General features: G+C 45.0%; 1 long non-coding RNA gene across 2 annotated transcripts; it reads left to right on the forward strand.

Moving 5' to 3' along the window:
• The first annotated feature begins 3,332 nt into the window (after positions 1 to 3,332).
• LOC123089697 (uncharacterized) lies at positions 3,333 to 6,624 on the forward strand. Of its 2 annotated transcripts, XR_006442357.1 has the most exons (5): positions 3,333 to 3,786; positions 3,861 to 5,589; positions 5,697 to 5,919; positions 6,028 to 6,111; positions 6,198 to 6,624. It is a non-coding gene; the product is annotated as an uncharacterized lncRNA (long non-coding RNA). The 2 variants fall into 2 exon arrangements; XR_006442356.1 differs by having other exon boundaries at positions 3,333 to 5,589; positions 6,198 to 6,620.
• The last annotated feature ends 295 nt before the right edge of the window (positions 6,625 to 6,919 follow it).

The following is a 6,919-nucleotide window of genomic DNA, read 5'->3' on the forward strand; positions in this document are numbered from 1 at the left end:
ATTTTTGCATGGTAGATAATTTGATGCATGAAGTGCGCTTTAAATTTCAGATCATTTAGACATATGACTAGCTCTCGGCAAAAAAAAAAAACAAATTTGGGGTCTATAAAAGAGTGTAATGTTCATGTATTGTTCTGATTCAATTTGTGTTTTTATTGAGAGTTACTCATATGTCCAAGTGACCTGAAATTTGGAGCGCATCTCACACACCAAATTATCTACCATGAAAAAGAATGGATTTTATCAAATTTGTTTTGTATCTTTTATGAATTTGTTTTTGACCGGGTGGAGATGACTCTGGGACTAAAAAATGGATATTCGATATATGGCGATTCTACGTATACTAGAGTTCGTCTTACACGGCCTTCACGAAAGATCGTTATTACTACTTGACACTATTGCCACCGGCTACTGCTCACACAGCAGAGCTGGTTGAAGGAGATATTGTACGTGTTTCGACGGATACGCAAGCCATGTATTTCAAAACACATTACTATTTGGTTATAAAATCAAACACCATGTCGTCCGTTGCAGGTGCAGGCCAGGGACGTGCCGGTTGCCAAGCAGCTGGAGCTCTTGTCGGGCTCGATTCCAACCGCACGTAATCAATTAACTTTGGCAATTGCATCGATCGATCAATGCTGCTGCCATGCCATGCCAGAGCTCTGCGCCCGTTAAGAACTGTTCAGCATGTCATATGGGGCTCGCTCAGGCGCTCAGCCAAAGCCTATTTGCTTACAGTACCGCACTTCATTGATGCCAAGAATCATTCCGCTTGGATTTTAGCACCATCATAGATCAGGGCTCAAGTACACACAGTTGCCCTCTTTCTTGGCATTGCTTGTTTTTAGAGCATCTCCAGCCGCGCCCTCAACAGGCCCTTCCCGTCAGCTAGATAGACCATTCCTCACCAAAAAATAGATGAGGTTTCGCCGAGGCAGCCGCTGCACCACCGTCCGGGCAACTTTTCCGGCGTTCTAGCCATGCAGGGCCTGTACATCGGCGGGTTTGCGCCCACCTCGCCCGCAAGGTGTTCGGTGATTTGCCCGGCCCGACGATGGACTCGGAAGACGAGAGGCGCTCGCGGCGTTGCTGGAGGAGGAAGCTGAAGCCGATGTCCAGGAGCAGGAGCATCTCATGGTGCTCGCCGCCCTCGCCGGCCTGCTAGCGAGCAGTGAAAAGCTGCGGCGAGGTGGCTCGGCGCCGGAACGAGTGAAAGTAAAGAATCGGCATCGTCTGGAAGGCTACTGCATGCTCTACTCCGACTACTTTGCCGACGCTCCATTGCACGGCGAAAAAACATTTCGGCGTCGTTATCGGATGAGCTGAAAGCTTTTCCTTAGGATTGAGAATTCCATCCGGGAGTTCGACAGCTACTTCAAGTGCAAGAAGGATTGCACCGGCACACTTGGATTCACCTCAATCCAGAAGTGCACGACAGCTATGAGGATGCTTGCATACGGAGCTCCTGGTGATTCACTCGACGACTATGGGCGCATGGCCGAGTCCACCACCATTGAGTGTTTCTACAAATTCTACAGGGCAGTAGTGGTAGTGTTTGAAGCGCAATACTTGCGAACACCCAATGCGGAAGACACTGTTCAGATCATAGCACAGAATGCAACAAGAGAATTTCCTGGGATGCTTGGAAGCATCGACTGCATGCATTGGAAATGAAAGAACTGTCCATTTGCTTGGCAGGGGTTGTACAAAGACGCCAAAGGCAGTTGCAGTGTGGTACTTGAGGCAATGGCCACATAGGACCTCTGGATTTGGCACTCTTTCTTTGGGATGCCAGGAACTCACAATGACATTAACGTCCTGCAGTGCTCCCCTGTCTTTGCCAAGCTTGTTGAAGGTCATTCTCCTCCGGTGAACTTCGAGGTTAATGGGCAGCACTACAATAAGGGGTACTACCTAGCTGATGACATCTATCCGAGATGGTCGACATTTGTGAAGACTATCTCAAACCATGTGCCAGGAGGCAAGAACGCCTTCTTTGCGAAGGTTCATGAGGCTTGCAGGAAGGATGTCGAGCGGGCATTTGGTGTGCTCCAATCTCGATTTGTTGTTGTCCGGTTCCCTGCTCAGACCTGGTCGAAAGATCAAATGTGGGAGATCATGACTTGTTGTGTCATTTTGCGCAACATGATCATTGAGAGCGAGCAGGAAGAGGCAGTGTTTGACCATATTACAGGCAGGTTCCTCTTGCCCAAGTCGATCACCAGCTACCGGCAACTTGGACTGACTACCTCAATATGCGTCAGGAGATCCAAGACCCACAGGTGCATCAAAAACTGCAACACGATCTGGTGGAGCACCTCTGGAGGCTCAAGGGCGATGCTGAGAATGACGTGTAATGAAATATGAGTTTTTATTTGTTAAACGATATAATTTGTATTGAACTATTTGATTTATATTGATTTTCTGTGATGAACTATGGAGGCAGAAACATGCCTAAACACGCTGAACCATGCAGAATTATGTCATAAACTAATTGATTTCTATTTGTTGAATTATTTATGAGAAAATTCACGCCGAAACATGCCAAATATGGACCGATTCATGCAGATATCAGGCCGTTTTTGGACGAAATTGGGCCGAATAATGAGCCGAAATCGGCGCCGGGGGCGACGGTTGGGTGCCCAACCACCCCAGAGCCGAGTTTGCCGCTGGCCCAGGCGATGATTTTTCTGCCTCCTGGGGGGGCCAACGGCTGGGATGCTCTTAGAATCCACGTGACATGTGCTAATTTTCATATCTATGTACGTGTTTATTTATTGCAGGGAGATACTCATATTGACGAAAACCAACGAGAACAATAACTTACCCCACTAGGAGCAAGGCTAGTAAAAGAGCGAAGTAATGGCTTTATACGTTGTTGTCATGTTAGTTAGTCTTTATAGCCAACAAATATAATGGTTAAGCATAATTATGAACTACTACTAAATGGACATATCTGCTATTGGATGGGTGTTGAGATTTAGGCGCTGGTTAGATGTTGACTTGCAACAACAATATACCAGCTTGAGAAATATGCATGTGTGTGTGGCTCTAAATGATACTAGGGATACCCCTAAATGGAAATTTACCAAGTCTAAGCCGTCTACTGTCAATTTAGATACATTACAACCGAGCACTTTCCCAGCCCTCTCACGCTATCAGCGATTTGGCCTTTAGATCTCGCTGTTCGGACATCCCTGGCCGTTCGATCAACTCAACTTTGCGAACTGGGCCACTCGTCCTTAAGGGCAGCTACTCCGGGAGAAAAATCCGAAGTCTGTGGTTAACTGGGCCTCCACCCCTTTGACATTGCAGGCTTCCAGCCCATTCTCGCAGCGCCTCATCCCCTTCCCCGACACAGCCGCCGCCGCCGCCGAAGGGATCTCACGCAGCGGCGCCCTTCCATCCTCTTGCTCGCTCTGCACGCGATTGCGCAACCCTCTCCTCCATTGTCCCTCCTTTTTTCCCTCCAGCTCCATGTCCTACCTCCCCAAGGCGCCTCCCTGAAGGTCGAAGGTGTGACAAAGATGAGAGGATGAGGGCAGGAGGATGGGAAGATGAGTCGAGCTGGAGCAAGGTGGGGACATCCCAGCTGCCAATGTATTCCTCCCCGTCATGCAGGCGTTCCCGCCCTTACGACCTCAGCAGGCACCATCAAGGGTGGATGTGCTCATCTGCTGGTCATAACCGCTGGTGATGTCCTCTCCTCCAATGGAAGTTGATGACAAATCCCCTCCTCCAAGTCCAAGGTGACAATCGACTCATGCAGATTTGCTTCTCCGGGTATTTCACTCAACCCCTACAAATATTTCATGGAATCCATGAGTTCTCTTCTGTACTGATTGAGCAAGTTGCAGGTAAAAAGATTGTGCGATGAGGCAAATGAGATATTAGGGAGGAAGCTAATATTCAGGTATGGTAGATCGTTCTCATAATATTCAGGTATGGTAGATTGTTCTCATAATTTTGCAATGGCGTCTGTTAATAGGTAATAGGGTGTTACAAAATATAATGGTGATATGCTCTATTCAGTTGTAGACTTGTAGTAACATCATGCCAGTATCCTCTTTGGCGTGTTCTGCACTGTTCGCTTTGCTCAAAATTTTGTAATGGAATCATTTTGTTTTGTTAATAGTATGGAATGAACCAACTAAGAAAAGATATGAAGAGTGTCTTCATGATCATTTTTCGGTGCTGTGTACATGAAATACCTTCTCCAATTTTTAATTTATGAAGTGGACTAGGACCTTTGCCCCAAGCACCTGTGGAAGATACTAGCCGAGCTGCGAACTGGTGAGTCGCGGGCAAAAGAAAATAATGTAGATGCAGTCGCAGGTTGCAGGTGGTTAGGCAGGCCGATTGAACCGATGTGGGCGATGTGTTCACATGGGCATCCGCTATCCGGTCGAGGAGCGAGCCCATGTGGTAAAGCTGCTTCGGGCCTCCCGGACCGCACATCGATGCAGGTCTAGGCGAAGCGGCGTTCGCTGTTAGGTGAAGCAGATCAACAAGAGAAAGTGAGTCATTGGGGTTTGAAGAAAGCAATCAACAGTGAGTTCCACGAGGCATTCATGGCAGATGATATGCCAGTTGTTGGCAACACTAATGGAGACATGCGTTTCAATTTTCCCAACTTGTTGATGCTTCATTACATGCGTCTATATGCATGTTGTCTAGCCTGGTGCTCTCCTGGTCCATTACCCTTCTTACTCTGGAGCGAAACATCAAACAGTATGGTTTCGGCTAATGTTTCCCTCTATTAACATTTTTACCCTTGTGATTTTTCTGTCGTGCAATTTCTATCATGTGCTCGTTTGGTGATGCTTTGATTGTGTAACCTACTTTAGTTTTGGCATGGCTAGATTTTTAGACAGATATACATATTTGTCAATTATTGCAATCAAGTGTTTGACAAATGGGTATAATCTGCAGCAGAATCAAAATTCGTGGGAGCTAATAATAAAAAGCAAGCATCATATTTGTTGCCATGGGATAGAAACAGCATATGACAACTTCATCACACAAGCTTCCTAGAAGCGTGCTTTTGTAAAATAAAATAATTTCATATTATTCTGCAGCTACTCTCTGTGTTCCTGAGCTCGTGTTTTTCTTCTGTAGCTCATCAGTAAATCTCCAAGAAAACACATGCACATAACTGTATATTTTATGGATTATTTGGAGCAGTGTCATTTCAATTAATGTTCTGTTAGTCGTTACATTTAAATATTTTTTAACGTAAGTCCTTTCCCAAGTTATTTCTCCCTCACAACATTGTTGAGAGCAATGAAGAGGGCATGACCAAGTTCATGCCAGGTGACCATGTCCTGCCAGTGTTCATTGGCCAGTGCAAGGAATGTGCTCACTATAATATTTGTGACCTCTACAGGATCAATGTCGACCGGGGCATGCTGGTCTTCACCATCAGCTGGAAACTGATATTCGTCTTCGTCCGGACCTCTACCTTCAGTGATTGTTCCGATGCCGTTATTTCCCAATGAAACACCATATTCAGATTCAGAATGCCTCGCGGAATCGGCAAAGGGTTTGAGGGTGGCGATTTTTAGCCTTGGAGTTGTAAGCCTTGCTGTAAGTGAAATATGATATTTTATCTACCGCAATATACTATTGGAGGTTAATGATAATTATTCCATATAAACATCAGTCATTGTTGTATGTTCTTTTCACATGATCAGGCTATGGAAGGGGCCAGCATGGATAGGGGATCAAGTATTATCAGTGTGGACTTGAACCCTGCAAAATATGAACAAGTTACAATCTATTGCTATCTTCAGAAAGAAAATATATATACATTTTCATAATTGTTTATGGACACACACTGAACTTTTGCGAAAAAGCCAGCTAAGAAATTTCACTGCACCGACTTTGTAAACCCAAAGGATCGCACTAGTGCATGAGGTATGTTATGTTATCTGCCTGAGCATACATTTATCTCTTAATTTGTTCACGGGATGCAATATTGTATCAAATGCTTGCAATTGAGTTATGCTCCTGGTTCTTGTTGAGATGACAAACATTGGAGTCAACAGACCCGTGGATTGCACTTGCCACGTCGACACCATGATATTTGCCTTTGAATGCTTTCACGATGTATGTTCTCGATACACTTGTAATTTGAGCATTCTGAGCGTTGATGTGTTTTCTGCTTTGAACTGAGTCATGAAGTCTGAGTGCAGGGGTAGGGCGTGGTTAGGCTGGTGGGTGTCCCACACAAGGAGGTGGCATTCAATACCCACCTGATGAACTTCCTCAATGGCAAGACCTCGAAAGGTGCCTTCTTTGGAAACTACAAGCCACACACCAACTTCCCAAACGTCATCAAGATGTAAGTTCATCACGCACGTCGGACCCTTCTAACAGATCAAATTGTGATCATCATTCTAAAGAGAACCGCTGCTTCACAAGGTTGGATGATTAGACTGAGCTTCTTCTTTCATGTCCCTTGCTACTTTTAGATTTGGTGCTTGAGAAACATAAGAAAAATGCTTATAAGATCTTCCCTCAGGTAATAATGTAATAGTTATGAGACACCATGTGTTGAGCTCTTTTTTGTCACAAAGAACGAACACTGTTTTGTGTTGTCGTACAGTTTGGTCTTCATTTTAAGTGTGTCTACAACACTCCCCAGTAGCCAGCAGTCTTTAGTTACTTTACACATGAATGTTTTGCACAGTAATGGTCTGCAGGTTCTCTGTTTTTCTTTTGCACATCAGCTTCTCTATTAATGTCGATATTTTCCTTTCTTAAACTGAATATCGGCGTCCCCATTGCACATTGCAAATCAGTTCTGATGTTCTGTCATCTTTTTGTTTGCGGTTAGCCATTCTTTTACTCACCAGTCATAAAAATAGTAGATATTTCATGTCCAAGTTCTATGGGCAAAGTGGGGATCATAAAA

The sequence above is a fragment of the Triticum aestivum genome, chromosome 4B, assembly GCF_018294505.1.
Source record: "Triticum aestivum cultivar Chinese Spring chromosome 4B, IWGSC CS RefSeq v2.1, whole genome shotgun sequence".
NCBI classification, from domain to species: domain Eukaryota; kingdom Viridiplantae; phylum Streptophyta; class Magnoliopsida; order Poales; family Poaceae; genus Triticum; species Triticum aestivum.